We start from the raw sequence: 19,067 nt of genomic DNA, 5'->3' as shown, positions 1-19,067 counted from the left end.
AAAAATAAAAATCTGCAGCACAAAGTTCTAATTAATGTTGTTCAATTTAGATGACAGATTTGTCAACAAAGTGGCTCATTCTCAAAGGCTGGTGACCTCTGTTTAAATGAAGATTTAAAAAAAAAACTGTCACCCATTACATGGTGACCTTTTCTTATTCAGAAATTATTCAACAACGTATAGAAGAATTTATTTTTTTCTATAAAGAACAAGTTTTGCTGCCTAGATTAATGGTCACTAGTTGGTAAAACAGTGATTTCTTGTTTGATAAGATCATTAAGAAGAGGAAGCAGTACAAAAAAGGTCACAACTCACTATCTGCAGTTAAAAGACAAAAGTGAGTCACAAAGCTTTTGTAAATAAAATCAACCATTTAAGACACCATTGGCCAGATCGTCATCTGGTATCAAATGGCAAAGCTCCATTGACTTCAATGGAATAATGCTGATTTACACCACATGAAGAGCTGTCCAGAATGTGAGCTCAATCCCATGCCATGGCTACACTTGCAGATGTAGAGCGCTTTGAGTTAAACCAGTCTTCGGCGAGTGCACTACGGAAAGCGCTCCAGTCTGTCCACACTGACAGCTGCAAGTGCACTGGCATGGCCACACTTGCAGCAGCATTGGGAGCGGTGTATTATGGGCAGCTATCCCAGCATTTAAGTGGCTGCAACATGCTTTTCAAATGGTGGGGGGGGGGGGTGGAGTGTGTTGTTTGTATGTGGACAGAGAGAGTGGGTGGGTTTTTGGAGTGCTGAGAGTGTGTTAGCACACTATCTTGTAAGTTCAGATCCTCTTAGCCCCCCTGCCTTTCACTCACTCACTCAGTAAATGTTTGCTTTGCCCCGCTGCAGATAAGCAGCCACTGTCTGAAAGGGAGCTCTGAAAAACACTTTCATATTCCTCAGCTGATTTCACAACAAAGAGAAGAGAGGCCACTTGACTTAAGGGGATTACGGGACATTTCTGGAGGTCATTCAGAGTGCTGTAATGTAACTCCTCATTCACACTGACCCTGGGGTGTCTCAGCCAATACACAATAGCTGTTATCCCTCTCGTGGAGGTGCAGTACCAGAAGTGCTCTAGCCAGGAAGTCAGACCGCTCTATGTGCATTGCCAGTGTGGACGGGGAGTACGGTAGAGCGCTCTGGGAGGCTTTATTGAGGTATAAAGTGCCAGTGTAGCCAAGGCCCTAGAGTCTTCCATTCACTGATTTCTATAGAATTTGTCCAAGACAATGATTGAAAACTAGGCCCCACTTCCCCCATGTGGACTAAAAGCACAAACACACACATCCACATTCTAAAGGTGTGTGTGTCAACATCAAAGCCATACATTAAAAAAATTCTTTATCTGCGTTCCCAGTAACACCTTCAGTCACGGACATGGAGAGATATTTCATCAGCTAATTTACTTTTCACCATTTATGTTATTTGTTTATGTATTCCCTCAATTCACTCAACTAGTCTGTTCAGCCAGTTCCTCTCTCTCTTTTTCATATACCAACCAAATGCTGCTGTTTGAGTTACAAACGCTGCAGGGGAACGTTCTAAACATGCCCCCAGATCTGCGTGTCAGACCCTCAACTCATTTCACTCAATGGAGCTATGCCGATTTCACCAGCTGAGTATCTAGCTCAAAATCATCAGTTACAGTGGTCCTGATTCTTCACTGCCTTGCATCTTGTGTGCTCATTTATACCTGACAGGGCTGGGGCTTCCATTAGGCGACCCAAAGCAGTCGCATAGGGCGCCAGGATTCGGGGATGGTGGCATTTTGTGTGCTCCCCATGGCTCACACGGGAGCTTCCAGTTCCGCTCCAGTCGCTTCGCCGAAGAAGGACCTTCTGCCGATGTGCCGCGGAAAACAGTGGTAGGCAATTGAGCAGCTCAATGACTGCCGCTGTCGCCTGCGGCATTTCGACGGAGGGTCCTTCTTCGGCGGCACAATGGGAGTGGAACCGGAAGCTCCCGTGTGCTCCGTGGGGAGCACACAAAATGCCGCCACCTGAATTCTGCCTAGGGCGCCAGAAACTTTGGTGCCGCTCCTGATACCTGAGGAAAAAATTTTGCCTCCCATTGTGGGTCAGTAAAGAAATCTGATTTGGTAGCATTTCACACTTACCTTGCAAAGGCATAAATGATATTACAAGGTGCAAAGCAGAAGGGAAACAGGTCAAGTTACTTGGAGCCCAGTCCTTAGAGGAATTCAGTACTCTATGAGATATACAGAATTTTCAACTCCTCCTGAAGTCAAAGGGAGATGAAGATACTCATCCATCTCTAAAAGGTGCTCAGTACATCTTAGGATCAGACTTCAAGGCCCCAATCCTGCAAACGTTTTCCATTCAAGGTAGTAAAGTTAACAATATACTTAAGTTCTTAACACGTTAATTTTCGTAACACCTGTACCAGTGTAACCTGCCAGGCTTACACCACAGAAACTGAATTGCACTGACCAAAAATAAAAAGTTTTTCTCAATTTCTATTTATTTGTAAATATTGAGGCTTTAATAAAACTCTCATGACCTTTTAAACTAAAACATACATTTACAAATCAATTCTTGCAAAAATTACCAGACATGCCCAGAATTTCCTAGCAGTACTAGGAAAAACCTATGTTAATGAAAACTTTACGAAGTTTAACACAAAATCTTTTAAAATGATCTTTATATTTTATTTTATAAATTGAAACAAAATAAGGGAAATGACAAAGCTGTTCAACTTGCCAAATTAATAACAGAGCAGGTGGATAGAATTAAAATAATTGTATTTTAGAAATGTTTCCCAATATATTGCTCTATCTACTTGCTGAGACCTGAGATTTTAAATATTCTCTTTTCCCCCCACCCCACCTCGCTATAAAAGCAATGACAACTGGCTCATGGGATTCTAAAGCAGTGCAGGGAGTTCTGGAAAATGCTCTGCATTGAAGCTCCAATTCAGCAAAATACATCAGCACATGCTTAACTTTAAGGATGTGAGCAAACCCATTGACTGAAGTGACATCTGGGCTGGGGTAGGGGATTGGGATGCAGCAGGGGGTGCAGCTCTAGCTTGGGGGGGCGAGCTGTGGGATGAGGCCAGGGATGTGACGGTGGGTTGGGGTGCTGCAGGAGGTTCAGGGTGCGGGCTCTGGGTGGGAGTTTGGGTGCAGGAGGGGGATCAGGGCTGGGACAGGGAGTTGGGGTGCAGGTGAGGGTGCGGGGAGACTTGCCATAGATCAGATTAAAAGTTGCAGTGGGTTGCATCCAGCCCGGGGGTCTGCAAGGCCCACCTTAGCCCAAGGTCCTGGGTTGCAGCCCCTAAAGCTGCTACATTAATCTGGCCCTGCCTTTCCCATACTATAAATGCTTTGCTGAATCAGGATCATATATGAGTAAAACAGATTCTTGAAAATCAGTTTTCACCTGTCTTAGCACATCTGATCCTGCAGAATTCATAACAACTCTTGCAAATTCAACAAATGCAATGGTAGTCCTCTACCCGTGCTAGTAAGTGTTGATAGGAGAGGCCATAAATTTAATGGAAAGGAAAAGCATGCAACCCACTCACGCTGAAATGTGGTCAGTTCAAGGGAAAGTTGAGGCACATTGCTCAGGCAAAAAAGCCTGGACTACAGCTGCCCTGTTTTATAGTTAGGATAAATAATGAAGACTGTAGCCTCTAGGCAGGGCCACCCAGAGAGTGGGGCAAGTGGGGCAATTTGCCCCAGGCCCCGGGCCCCGCAGAGGCCACGCAAGCCCTGGCTGAGAATCCCTTTCCTCACCCAGCGGCGCTCCGAAGCTGTGGTGGTGGCATTTTGGCGGCAGGGGGCCCTTCAGTTGTTCCGGGTCTTTGGCGGCGGGGGGCCCTTCAGTGCTGCCGAAGATGTGAAGCAACTGAAGGGCCCCCCTGCTGCCAAAATGCCGCCGCCACCTCAGAGCGCCGCTCGGTGAGTACAAGCTTCCCCGCTTTGTCCAAGGCCCCCTGAATCCTCTGGGCGGCCCTGCCTCTAGGACTACCAGTTGAACACTCTTCACCAGCACTTTTAAGTTATTTTGAAAAGTTTGTCCCAAGAGAGAATTCTAGAGTGAATATCAAAACTAATTAATAGATTTATGTACAGTACATATTTCAAGTGAGAAAAAAATCTTGGTACTGATGTGTACTGTGGCAACCTTATTACTGACTATTTCCTCCATGTTTTCCCTTGCATCACACACTTCCATATTGTTAACTCTCCCAAGTAATTGCATGGTGTCTTTACATGGTTTTGTTTTCCTACCCAGTGCTGAGGAGCTGGGGTTATTTTCAGCCTTTGGAATCTTGTAAACAGGATCAAGCAGGAACCCGGTCATCAGCAAGAGGAAGGCTAGAAAATAAAACCAAATGCATATCAACAGTAAGATTTAAAAAGGAAAATTTATTCAAAACATAAAATAAAAGCTTGGGTTCCTCTAACACCACACTCTTCCTTGCTATTTGGCTCAAGATCTCTTTCTTGCAAAACAGACGCTGGTGTAAATTGATGTGTGACCCAAAATATTTCACACGTAAAAGCTGACAGAGAGAGAGAGAGAGCGCGAGCAAGTGAGCTAGACACTATTAGAACCAAAGAGACTCCCTCTTATCATCATAACCAATACAGCTCTAATTTTGTCCTGTTTCTCTTGACCCTTTGAACAGCTAACCCAAACTCAGTGGTTCCATTTTTACGCCTGTAACATATGTACATGAGTAGACTGTTCAGGATGGTTCAGGGGTGAGAGTAAAAGACTGACGGTCAACAAGTCTTCTGTTCTGTTTCAAGCTCCACCACTCACTGATGTCCTGCGTCTGTGTATCCATAAGCAATTCAATTAAATTCTCTGTGCCTCAGTCTGTCTGTAAAATGGGGACACTAAATTTCCACCTCACTAGTTTATAGTGGAAAAGAGATTGAATAATATAAAGAGTTCGATATTATTTTCTAACCTGTCTTCATGTTTTGCATCAGGTTTTTGTGGTTTAGAAAAGTGCCAGGAGAGATTAACAATCATACTGATGGAGAAAAATCAATGGGGATATTAAATTGAAAAAATAAATCCTGATAGGATCTGAAAAACCTTTAAAATATAAGGCAGACACTTTCTCCACTAAATTAACTTTGTGGGATTATTTTGGCAACTGTATGGTTCCCATAATACTCCATGAATATAGCAGACACATAGTAAAGTTGGAACATAAATATAAAGCATATAAAGTTCAAAAAATGGGAGATTACATAATAATGTAAGCAAAACAGGAATAAACTTCCTATATTTTGTTCGTAAATTTCACCACAAAAAGGGACTCCTATTAAGATGATTATCTGTGTGGATTTTCCAAATGAAAATCTGATCCATACTGAAAGAGGAAATAAACAGACAAACAAATAAATGGCTATATCATCAGGAGATGGTAAGCAGTATAGGTTCATTGAAATCAAGCTCTGCTTCCTAAGGTGAAGACAATCTCTCATCAAGTTCAGGGTTGTATACTAATTAATTGTAATATATCTTAAAGAATTTAGAAAGCATAAATTGCTTAGCTCACATAGTGGACTGGTCGTCACATTCAGTAACACTAGCCAAGCTGCAGATTTTTTTTCCGATTATAACCCACATGAAACATCCACCAGCTAACCAGTACAGCACAGAATTTGTCACATTATTTTCCTTTATCCTCAATGGACGTTAACTTCTCCGAGCCGAACTCCCAATGTTTTCCTGCTACAACAGGAATGCAACAAGAGCTGAGAATGGATTGCAGACAGGATCAGACCCTTCCATTCATTCTAACAGAGTCATACGCTCCAGGTGGTGGAAACTGAAGTCAACAGACCTATGCCACTATATACCAGCTGAGGATGTGGCCTGTTATACCATTGCATGTTAATCAAATACACCAACAGATTTACCTAATGTTTCCTAAAACCCAAAGCAAAGGTACACTACTATCTCCTGCCCATTCCTTAAAAACAGAATGAAAAGGAATAAGATATTCATCTAATTCATCAATTAATTTCTATCATGAACTGCCAAACATCATAATAGCAAGGTTAATCAGGACTTTTCTTCATAAGAAAGTTGCAACAGTTTAATCTTTGGTGTAATTTTAAACAACTCAGTTAATTCAAAAGGCAATGAGTATGCTCTTATTTCATTTAAAAGCAGGATTATTTCATAAGTCAGCTGGGAACCAGTTTAACTAAATCAAAAATCCCACTTTTAAACCAAATTAAGGGGGTCCACAAAAGGGTCTGAACCGTTGTAGCTATATCAGTTTAAAAACTAATTAAGTTAAACCAGTGCAACTTGTGTGTAGTCAAGGGCCCAGTCACTCTGCTGACACACTGCATAATGCACTCTAACCCTGAAGGTCTGAGGCAAGACTGTGATAGCTCTGCTCAACATGAAGGCCTGTTGAAGTCAGTGGGACTATTTGAAGGGCAAGGTTTTACCAAAGCTAAGGAAGGGCATTACAGTTTGACCATCAGAAGAGCATTGGAAGAGCATTCCAGAAGGATTCGCTGTAACAATAATAGTTTCTATTCATTTTTATCTAAATAAATCTTACTAGTAGGTCACCTCCCAGTCTCGGCTGCCTGGACTTACTCAGCATATCTCAAAAGAGTTGTTTTATAATTGTGGGGACGGGGTAAAAGAATGAGTGAATGTGAGCCTTCAGTTATAGAGTGGGAACCCTTCTGGGATCAACATTTGCATTGGAAAGAAGCTTTTGGAAAAAGCAGATCTGTTTGGACCAGGCAAAAACATAACTAAGTTTGTTTCAAGCAGAAAGGAAAATCTGTAAAAGGAAAACCTGATAGCATCTGTTTATTAACCAGAAGATAAGGCAATCCCCAGATGCTAATGGAGACTTCAGATATTTCGACTTCTGGTTACAGTTATGAGACAGACGTGTGACCAACATACACACAGAACCGTGAGACAAACAGAGCTTTAAGCTGGGTGAGGGAAAAAAAGGATGTTTCTGCCATGTGAGGTAACTCAGGCAACACTTTGTAATTATGTTTAGTTCCACTCTACTATGGTTTCTGTAGCATTTGTCTAAGCAAGCTTATGTTTGTTGCTCTTTATTTTATTATTTGTTCCTCTATTTCTATAATGTTGCCTGCAAATATTTTTGCATTTGAGACAAAATGAACTCGGTTTGGGGTAACTGCTGGGGCAGGTGCAAGATAGCATACGAAGAGAGGGCAACAGCTCAGTGAAAACAGTAGTTAACTTCCTACAAACAAAGTTAAGGGCAGGTGTGCCGGAGGCTCCCTATAAGTGTGTGTGTGTGTGTGTGTGTGTGGGGCATATGTGTCGAACCATGGCTCTGCCTCTTCCCCCGAGGCCCCACCCTCGTTCCACCTCTTCCCCCGAGGCTCCACCCTCGTTCACTCCTCTCTGCCCCCCTTCCCACCACTTGCCCTTAAGGCAGGTAAGAAATTGGAGGGCATAGCCCTCCACCTCTAAAAGTGATGGGGTCATGGCCCCTTGTCCCCTCTGTTCCAGAGTCCCTGGTCATGGGTACAGACAAGACTGGAGGCTTCCTTCCCAAACAGTGCCATAATAAGCTGAGGGCCGTTGTGGGCATGAAGAAAGCTAATGACCTTAAACAGTACCAGGCATTTCTCCAAAGACTTCTTCTGTGGCTTAAAAACCACTTTAAATAAATGAGATTTTACATGAATGTAGAACTGTTGGTGAAAAGGCCAAGCTGACAGCCCTAGTCTCTCCACTGAATAGGCACAGGCAATGAAAGGATAAGCTTCCCCACACTGCCCTGCCCTGAAGGGACCCCGCTACAGGTGTGAAATGCTGATTGAGGCTATCCTTTGGTTCACTCTTTTGCCCCTCTATTGAGACCACTAACAAGGTGTCAGTACAGAATGTGATGGTGGCTGTTTTGTGATGTTCTGATTGATGTTTAGAAAGCAAACAGATCATGGTTCCCAAGTGACTCAGCTCTTCCCCACCACGAAACAGGACAACCCTTCGCAAGTATGGAAGAGGAAAAATCCATACCCCTGAGCAGGTAGACTGCATTAGGTAGATGGAAGAATTCTTCCGTGGACCTAGCTACCACCTCTTGGGGAGGTGGATTACCTACACTAATAGGAGAAACCCCTCTCATCGTCATAGGTGGGGTCTACACTGAAGCACTACAGCTGTGCTGCTGTAGCACCTCAAGTATAAACAAGTCTGCAATATACTACATGGAGCAAAACAAGAGAGATGTAGAAAACTCTGGTATTCTTCCACTTGCACATTTTTACAGGTACTTGAGGAACTCGTGGTTGTTCACTATTGCCTCCTTGGGTTTTAAGGTTGCCTATTAGGATTGAGGCACATTAGTGGGGCTGCATGAAGAAGCATTCATTGCCACTTCCCATGTGTACCTGTTTTGCAGATAAAGGATTTCACTCACTAGATCTGTAATCTGGCAAACCTTTACCAGCACTACGTTCACATGAAAAATTGAAGGTTGGTGGGGTGGGGGGGGGGGGGGGGGGAGGAAGTAGAGAAATTTGTCATACCTACTTCCTAAAACTCACTGTTGTCTTCAGAAGGGACCTCATTCCCTTCCCCCTTGAAACTGACTGTCCCAGTTTCATTACCACAAAATATGATTGCAATGGAACCTTATAGAATGCTGCTTTCTGGACAGATGAACTGTTAGTTACTGCAGCAGATGCACTCTCCAACCCAACACAAAGCCCTACAAAATACAGCAGATTCAGGTCTGTCACTGTGAAAAGAATAATCACAGTTGGTGTTCTTTTTTTTAATCCAAATCCATTTTATCAAAATGGTCAAGGACTAGCATAGAGATACTGCTTTAAAACTGAGTCATTCTAGAATGATAGTAACAGGTTTGTCTAAGACTACCTCCTCAGTGGCTACTTGCTCATAATCTATGTGGCTGAGGTATAAGAGAGGGGTCTGGAGGGTTTTTTTAATCTATTTGCCAACCAGAGTCATTTATCCCCTATTAGATAAAGTATAATAGACTATACCGAAAGGGTCATTGGCCTTCCATTTAATGATATTGCCAGCACCAATCTATGTTTTCCCGGCAGTGTCCCTCAACACAGAATAAATGGTTGATCTCTTCACAACAACAGCTGATTTCTATTTATTAAGCTAAAAAGGTCACCATTTTCTACGGCTGGGCCGCCCTGCACTATTGATAATTTTATGCATAAACAAATGGCAAATTTGTGCCACATAAATATGCATTAGCAATTACTTTTTCCTCGGGCAACGCTCGCCGCATGCAAATGGGTCCCTCACAGGGCCTGGTGGCTTTTGTTTTAGCTCTTGAACAGCTAAACAAAAGAGCACAATAAACAGTTTAAAAATTGCCAATCAACAGGAAATGCAAATGCAAAGGTACATGGCAAGAAACTTGCCCAAACAAAATAACAATAAAAAATCAACACAAAAAAATCACATTAGAAAAAATCTATGGAAGTGTTCACCCTCCCCCCCTTTTCACGTTTTTAATCTATAGTTTATTTTCTCTTCCTTTTGACAGTGAAAAGGCTAAAGTACTCTTGACTCTGGAACAGCCAGGCAGGTGCTGGAGCAGACACCAGATGGGGGACAAATAGGGTAGGTAAACACTGAGCAGGACACATACATATACACACAAAAGAAAAGTGGGAAGAGGGGAATTCTCAGTCTTTGAGGTTATTCATAGTGAATTTCATAATCGATCACCTGCTCTTGGCTTTCTGTAATTTCACGTCTCCACTGAAGGTTCTCTTTTAATTTTTAGTTTGAAGAGAAGCTAAACATGTCAAAACAAGGCAAGGACAAAATACGTTCAAATAAACATTAGGTTAGGAAGTTTTTTAAATGAAAATGTAAAGAAATTATTAACTGATTTTTGTCCATGTGAAATTATCTCTATTCACAGCCTATTAATTGTGGAAATGTTAGTGAAATAGACCCTACATATGATTTTAGTTAGTCGAAGGACACAGGACCCAACTCCCTGTTACCTTGCTCCTTGTGTAGTCATTCAAACCAGTGCAACATTGGTGTATAATGCTCTTGTGTTTGAATAGTAGCATTTGCAGCTGTATAAAGGATTATACAGGGCAATGGTAAAGCAGGCCTAGAGTCTTCTGGTGGTCTTCAGTCCGGGAATATGATGTTACAGGATAAAAGTACACCAAAAGACTTTGGAAAACTGTTCGTAGCCTAGAATGTTCTCCACCAGTACAGAAAGTCTGGATGGAAAGCTTAAGTCCCTATGAAAGATGAGTATAGTACTCACAGTAAGCATATACATGTTGTGCATGGACAATGAATGAAGAAACTGCTCAGTTCTAATGAGCAGTGTGGACAAACATGCACGGAAGGCCAGTTTTGTCTTGTTGTTTTAATCCATCAGGACTCCCTGCTTTCCAGTATAAAGCCTTTAAGTCAGTACCTCTGGTTTTTATTGAACAGTGCGGGGAAGGGAAAAGAGGCCTGAAAGGTTTCCAGTGCAAACATTTGGGTCTCAATCTTCAAGTATTTGTGAACATGTGAAACAAACAAATACATAAATAATTCAAGTGAAGTCAATGGGACCAACCCCATGCTTCAAGTGTATGCAGGATAGGAGCCTTAGTGAACCAAGTAAGTTATGTAGGCAAATAAGAGTAAATTTTGTTTCTGTGCCATCAATGGCCCAATGTTTTCTCTTTTCACTGGATGGGGATATTGTAATGTCATTGTAGAAATTCAACAGTCACACAAAGACTTTCCCCAGTCAAGTCACTATCATCATCATCATCATCCTGGGAAATTCCAAACTTCTTGCAGATCAAGCACTACCCGGATCAATCTCTGGCTAGTTACAGAAGATGATCTAGCTACATATTCAGTTTAGGTCCCTCGCTGGCAATTTTGTCATGCCACCAAAGCTTTTGGATCACCAGTGGCATTCCTTGTGGGGGGACACGTCAGAATTCATTGGTCTTCCCTTCTAGTAATATGTGCATGCCAAGAAATTCATCAACATCAAACCAGTGCTGATGGAGTCAGTGGCTCAGCTTGGCTTAGAATATCCTCATTTCTGATCTTCTCCTTCCTCTTAATATGGCTCAACTGCGGAACACAATGAGAATCGAAAACATCAATCTGGTATTCTTCAGTCTTCCTGAGCACCCATGTTTCACTTCCATACAAAAGTGTTTGTATAACTGTGGTCCTATAGCTCTGCACTTTTGTGGTAAGTTTGCTGTCATCGCATCCCCACAGAGGCCATTGAAGGGCCCAAAACATGCAGTAGCTGCTAAACGAGAGTCCACATCTATCAAGCCTCCTCCAGCACTATCTATGATGCTACCCTAGTATTTACCAGTTGCTATCTGCTCAGTGTCCCATCCGAACAGGTTAATACTGAGTTGGCTGTAATCTGTAGCTGTAGACATTTTGGAGGTAATGGCCAGGGCTTAGGTCTTGTCTACGGAGTGCAGACTATGGGAGTGTGAATTGCAGAGTGCACCAAAATGCTGCACTCTAACTGCCCCATGTGGACACTGCCACTGAAAACTAAAAGGTACCTAGTTTGCATCAATATAGTCCTCTTCAAACAGGACCACATAGTGGATGCAAATATTTCTCAGCCAACTCAATTTATTTCTTGCTCTTTCCTTATCTATTTTTATTTTAACCTTTCTGCAGCTCAGACGGTTTTACAGCAACACCATTAAAGGTATGACTGTTCTGTGCAAAAGGGCCCTGATTTCCCCAATTGGTCATTATTTGTGCCCTTCCAAAAATATTGGTAGAGTTTATTCCCAACCTTCTCCATCACTCCCATGCAAATGAAAAAATGTTTTGAAAACCAATAGCCCTGTTGGTCTATCTCAAGTTTTCACATATTTAGACAATTGGAACAGGATATAAATAGATGTATTTTAGCTCAGACACATGATTACCATGGTTTCATTTCATGCCTAACCAGGGCCCAATGACTGATACATATGAGCTGGGAAGGAATGCTGAAAGATTATGAATAAAATCCAACATTCAGGCTAGTCATTCTCTTTCATTCTCTAAAAACATGCCAAGGACAGATTAAGCTTTCTCCCCAGTTTTCAGTTAATAAAAACAGGAAAGACCTCATCACCAGGCATTTCTCATGAATTAATGGCCAGCTGATGTTAAGGGCTGCACCTGAAGTCAATGCCCTTTCCCAACACTGATCCCCAGTAACTACCTTGAACCTTAACTCTTAGAACGCATTGTCCAAGGAAGTAAATCAGAGTAAATACAGACAGAGTAAATAGCCATTCGTGGCCATTAAAATCATTAGTAACTGGTGTACATATGAAATATGTGAAATTTAGGGCTGCAATTAAATGATATATATGTGTGTGTATACACACACAGAGAGGAATTACACTTTTGTATGAGTATCAGAGGGGTAGCCGTGTTAGTCTGGATCTGTAAAAGCAGCAAAGAGTCCTGTGGCATCTTATAGACTAACAGACGTATTGGAGCATGAGCTTTCCTGGGTGAAGTGGGTATTCACCCACGAAAGCTCATGCTCCAATACATCTGTTAGTCTATAAGGTGCCACAGTACTTTTGTATGAGAAATCCAAAAGCCTAAGGTTCTCTTTAGGTAAGTGAGAAAGAGTTGGCAATAATTCTGGTCATGCTATAACAAACCAGGTATATAACAAAGTTTACCTCACTCACAGTACCACTTGAGACTTTGATTTGTAATGCTGACTTTGCTGTCTATTTGATTAAATTGAGTAGAAGGGTCACTGTTGCAAAGAGTCAGCTGTGATCAGCCTATTATTAGCCCAGCATGCTCCTTCCTGCTGGCCAATCTTGATTATTGACAAATGGCTTGGTATGGAGATTAGTGACCATGGCTACCAGTGGTAAATTTTTAAAAAATCATTCTTAGCCATACAACTCTGCAAATGGGTAACAGTACTCCTAACCATGGTCAACAATGGAAGAAGCTTTGTCAACCATAGTAAAAATATTCTATTTTCACCCAAAAGGCCATAATTCTAGCTTTTTAGACAAGGGTACTCCCTCTCCAACACAAACTATTTCATCACATTTTGACTGTAATACAGTAGCCACAAATGTCATGTCTTCAAAGTGTCCAAAAAAATCTCCTTGGATGATTGCTAGAGTGCACTGGAACACAACCCACACTGCTGTCCCATCATCCCCTTCCATTTCTTCCTTCTTCACTGCACCTATAGACCAACACTGAACGTTGAGAGCATCCGCTGTGTAATACTCTCTATTTCACTCTACTCAAGAGAGTGAGTGATCAGAGTTTATCTCCAATAGTGATGTCCTTTAGGGACACTACTCTGAGTTAATCACAAAGCCAACATTTTGTCCTCCCTAACATTCCACACACACACACACACACACACCCTTGCACAAACCTTTTTAAGACTGAGCCATTAGCTGCTGAACAGCAGTACCCAAGCATACACATAGAAACATCTGTTTGTTAGCATATGCTTGGCAAAAGTGTTGAAAAGGGTTAATACATCACTCAGATATTAATAGTATTTTGTTAAGTTGCATTGACTGAAAGACTTGTGATTATATATCAAGTTCTCCTAAGGTTAACACCAGAGCAAAAAAGGCATGAGCAGGTAAGCTAAAGTGAGATCAAATAAATTGTTTAAATGTCACTGCATAGGTAGTTCTCACGAATGTCTCAGTGGCCAGTCTAACTTCCATTAACATAGTTAGAAAGTCTGTAATAACAGGAAAATTATTACATCAAATATTATTGCAATGAGACATTGCTACAGAATTGAAATGAAGACATGTAGACCATTCGGCTAATGTTCATCTTAGAGAGACAAGGTGGGTGAGATAATATCTTTTATTGGACCAACTTCTGTTGGTCAGAGACAGATGCTTTTGAGCTTCTCTGTGTAAGCTTGTCTCTCAACCACCTGGTCTCTCTGATATCATGGGACCAATATGGCTACAACAACACTGTCTGGAATGTTCATCTTACAAATACAACATGGATGGTGGAAGAAGAAAGGAGTTTAAAAATACATTAGCAAGTAGATTCTAACCAGCACACAGCAAGATATTCACTATTTGACTTCCATAATTTGACTGACTGATGATGTGTCACTGGTGTGTTAGCATTCAAGACTGCCCCATCCATACTAACAAATCAAAATCTCAAGAAAAAATGAAAAATGGAATTAATTTTTGTATATCTACATGAAAGCCTTTTGGGGAGGGGGGCAAGGGAGTAAAGGGTAAATGTAAACCAAGAGGATGTGATGGGAACACAAAAGTTAACATTGTCACAGTTAGGTCTTCCTTCTGTCCCCCACCCATCTGAACTTCAGTCCTGCTCTTCTAACATCCAACCTCAATGCAGTAACATTTCTGGAGTTAATGGTTCAAAGAAACATATTTTTAGAAAGTATCATTCACACAACTGCAAACTTCACAGCCGCATGCATTTAATATCAGGTTTTTTGTTTTGTTTTGTTGTTTTTACAACTCCCCTGAAATGCATAAAAGCTAAAAATTTCTGATAAAAGTATCCTTTTTCCTGCATGGTTCCAACCTCTGGAGGTATTATCTTTATAATAGTAATATTATCCAACAATGACAAGGCTGTCGTTGATACATTATTATGTATTGTATATAAAAATATCTAATGACAACTGGTTTATAATGCAGATGCTGGCACATCTGCACAATGGACGCTAGGATGATTTAGTCTCACCCAGATTTTTTCCATGACATGACAGATAAGCTATATTATTAGAGCTATGTTACACACAATACTCTGTGAGTATTCCCAAAACACACAAACTTTTCTAACACTACTGATGGAAACAGCACAACATTTTCTCAAAGTTGTTAGTATGCCAGAAAATGGCTTTAGCTGTGTCCTTCTGATCCAACTGCATCCTCACTTTTTCAATCTCTATTGTTTCCCTTTCATCTCTGATATGATTCATGTGAACTTAATGTTAGAAATATGACTAAAAATGACATCATGGGGGTTCCAAATTAACTCCTCCTCAATTTCTTCTATGTAAATGTATTCACTTTTACAATGAAATAACTGGACTTTCCCCCTCTTCTAACCAGCCAACTCTGTGATCAGTCTAGGAAAGTCTAGCTGGGTTCTTTCTGCCTCCTACAATTCTGCTATCAGAATTTAGCTGACAATTCTGTTGATGTCATGAAAGGCAGAATAAATTCCAGCTCACTCAACAGTAGCTGTATTGCTCTGTGGTACTGTTTTCATGAGTAAAGAAAGCAGGTATGATTTGAAGACACTCAGGGTAATGTTCCCTTTGCAAAGGTGCAAAAGTACCTATCATGTGCAACTATATGCAGATTTAAGCATTCCACTCAAAATAGTAAGGAAAACTCTGAGCGTCACATATGAACCCGACAGAATTTGACCAAATATATCCATCTGTTTGCTTTCATATAAACAATATGCATGCTGCCAGTACTGAACCTTTTCTAGGGCAGGGCCCAGGGACTTCAATTACATCTGCCACTTCCCCGGTTTACAGCACGCTCATCAGCAAAGCATGAGTTTTTTAAAGACTCAAAATAGCATCCTGAGGAAACAGCACAAGAAAATGACTGTTTCTACATTTCCTCCCTTCTCTACCTGATGACTTTTGCCTCAGTACCTAATATTAATATCAAATGTGATGTTCTGAGTTGGGAAACATGGAAGCACTTCAAGAAAGCCTTTCAGTGTTTCATTTCCATCTCCTTAGTTCAAGAGGGGCTATTTCATAAGCAAATGTGAACACCTCCAAGCAACTTGTGATGAAAGTGCCTGGCATCAAATTTAGCTACCCCACCTCTATTAAAACTGGCAAAGAAGCAAATCCCCTTCCCATATTCAATATATAATCACCAATACAACAGGCTTATCAGAACCTCTAAATATGGCTGTATCTTACATATCCTTTTGAACAACAATGGCATGAACATTATTGCCATAGTTTAGCCTCTACTGCTTGTTCAGTTGTGACTATTGTATCATATGCAACTAAAAAATCTGCTTCCTTTGAATGTAAAGTAGCATTTCTTTCTCTAGCAAACTGTGGATGACCATTTGGCACACTAGTTAGCTCCATGGCAAAAGGCAGAGTTAAATTCAGGGAAATTCACTAAATCCCTACACCAGCCCTCTAATAAGGGCAGAATTTTCTCCAATAAATAGCCTGCATTCTTTCCCCACATAGCTCCCTTCTAGGACAATAGGAGTTTCACAATATGGATCAACACTATTGGCTAAACTGTAGAAATACCTGTCATAAACAGATAGTTAAGGGTTAATGTCTCTTTTACCTGTAAAGGGTTAACGAACAGGGAACCAAAAACACCTGACCAGAGGACCAATCAGGAAACAAGATACTTTCAAATCATTTGTTTGTGTATTTTGGGTTTTGCTTTGTTCTCTCTGGGTCCTGAAAGGGACTAGACGTGCAACCAGGTTTCTTGCCAATCTCCCTGCTACAGTCTCTTATATATTCAGAATAGTGAGTATTAAATAGGAAAGGCGGTTATAGTCTTTTGATTGTTTTCTGTATTTGCAAATGTGTATTTTGCTGGAAGTATTTTAAATTGTATTTTTGCTGGGGGGAGGCTTCTCTCTAGTGTCTATAAGCTGAAAGACCCTGTAACTTTTACCATCTAAATTACAGAGACAACTTTTACTTTTTTTCTTTCTTTTTATTAAAAGTTTTGCTTTTTATGACCTACTTGATTTTTTCCCCTTGTTGAGGCTCAAGGGAATTGAGTCTGTACTTACCAGGGAATTGGTGAGGGAAGGGAAAGAGAAGGGAGGGGGGAAGAGTGGAATCCCTTTGTTTTAGATTCACGGAGCTTGACTCTGTCTGTCTCTCCAGGATAGCCCAGGGAGGGAATGCCTGGGAGGGGGAGAGAAGCGAGGGGAAACAAACCTGATTTCTCTGTATTGTGATTCAAGGAGTTTGAATCACGGTGATCTCCTAGTGTACCCAAGGTGGGAAAGATCTGGGAGGAAGAAAGGAGAAGAGGGGGAAATGGTTTATTCCCCTTTGTTGTAAGACTCAAGGAATTTGGGTCTTGGGGTCCCCAGGGAAGGTTTTTGGGGGGACCAGAGTGCCCCAAAACACTATAATTTTGTGGGTGGTGGCAGCTTATCAGATCTAAGATGGTAATTAAGCTTAGAGGAATTCATGCTGGTACCCCATTTTTTGGACTCTAAGGTTCAGACTGGGGAAGTATACCATGACAATACCCCTCCCTGATATGGACATATTCATATTCTCTCAAGTCAAGGGGAAGCACAGCCAGTAGCAATTCCTACAGTTAAGGTACCCTGTGGGATTGTTTACATACAGCAGTAACACACATTAGAGGAATGTAATATCTAAAGCACACCAACATACTGCACATTAACTGGCTTGTGTAAACACTGCTGGCATTAACCAAAAGTTCCCTCCTGCGCATTAACATAGTTCATGCCAGCAGGATCTACAAAGGCAAATTCACACCAATGTGTGGCACACTTTAGAAATCACACCCCTTTAGTGCACCCTGCTGATCCATGTGGACAAGCCCTGACACTTTCTATTATAAGACTTCATTTACAGTAGCTTATAACTTTGCCAAACTTTAACCATTCAGGCTGAAATTGTTCAGAGGGGTGTCTGCCTCAGGCTGAATTAAATTGAAATATTTAAGTTAAAATAGTGAGGCCATTTCTTGCAACAAATTTAGAGGAAAACGTATTTTGCCTATGTTCAAAAATTCTTGCAACTGTTTCATTGAGGAGCACTAGTGCCGCCATACTTTGGAAAAGGGGACACCCTTGTGTCAGGGACATGCCTTTGCCACCCCATTGAAAATCAGTCCCAATCTGGCCAAGTTATAAGTCTCTGGAAAATCTCTGCTCAAACATACTCAGTAGAGGTTTGTGGCAGATAAATTCCATCCGCACTGACCAAGCTCCATCTCCATATGCCTCCTACATGCCAACCGTACAGCTCATGTGCATCCGCACAAGGTGACTGGGATTTCTCCATCCCAGGAATGCAGGGGATGAGCAGGACTTCCCTTGTAATTGCTTTTCTCGGCTACCAATGGCCACTGTGGCACTAGATACTAGAACTGAGACATAGGAGACTTTTTCTTCTGTACTCTCAATGCCCCTCATACTCTCAGAAGCACAGAGCAGGAGGAGGCATATGACTGGAATGCACCAAGATAACGGAGCAAATAATTAAGCAATCAATTTGCAAACATCTAGAAGATAATAAGGAGATAGGTAACAGTCAGCATGGATTTGTCAGAAACAAATCATGTCAAACCAATCTGATAGCTTTCTTTGACAGGGTAACCAGCCTTGTGGATGGGGGAAAGTGGTAGACATGGTATATCTTGATTGTAATAAAGCTTTTGATGCTGTCCCACATGCCCTTCTCATAAATAACTAGGGAAATGCAACTTAGATGGAGCTACTATAAGGTGGAAGGCAAACTGGTTGGAAAACCATTCCCAGAGAGTAGTTATCAGAGGTTCACAATCATCGAGTGGGGTCCCGCAGGGATCAGTTCTGGGTCCAGTTCTGTTCAATACCTTCATCAATGATTTAGCTAATGGCATACAGAGTACACTTACAAAGTTTGCGGATGATACCAAGCTGGGAGGGGTTGCAAGTGCTTTGGAGGATAGGATTAAAATTCAAAACGATATGGACAAACTGGAGAAATTGTCTAAAATAAATAGGACGAAATTCAATAACGACAAATGCAAAGTACTCCATTTAGGAAGGAACAATCAGTTGCACACATACAAAATGGGAAATGACTGCCTACAATTAGCAGGAGTGTTGTAAGCAAGACATAAGAGGTAATTCTTCTGCTCTGTTCCTCTCTGATTAGGCCTCAACTGGAGTATTGTATCCAGTTCTGGGTGCCACATTTCAGGAAGGATGTGGACAAACTGGAGACAGTCCAGCGAAGAACAACAAAAATGATTCAAGGTCTAGAAAACATGACCTATGAG

At 41.4% G+C, this 19,067-nt stretch overlaps 1 protein-coding gene across 4 annotated transcripts in view; it reads right to left on the bottom strand.

Annotated features, from left to right (window-relative positions):
- Nucleotides 1-19,067, bottom strand: part of SOX5 (SRY-box transcription factor 5) — an 857,385-nt gene that overhangs the window by 614,010 nt on the left and 224,308 nt on the right. For all 4 annotated transcript variants that reach the window (XM_050968476.1, XM_050968460.1, XM_050968468.1 and 1 more), the window contains one exon: nt 4,269-4,355. The gene's annotated coding sequence lies outside the window, so the exon portion shown is untranslated. The remainder of the gene's footprint in view (nt 1-4,268; nt 4,356-19,067) is intronic.

The sequence above is a fragment of the Gopherus flavomarginatus genome, chromosome 1 (genome assembly GCF_025201925.1).
Source record: "Gopherus flavomarginatus isolate rGopFla2 chromosome 1, rGopFla2.mat.asm, whole genome shotgun sequence".
Lineage (NCBI taxonomy): Eukaryota > Metazoa > Chordata > Testudines > Testudinidae > Gopherus > Gopherus flavomarginatus.
Note: the sequence above shows the minus strand (reverse complement) of the source record. Positions and strands in the feature narration are given on the sequence as shown.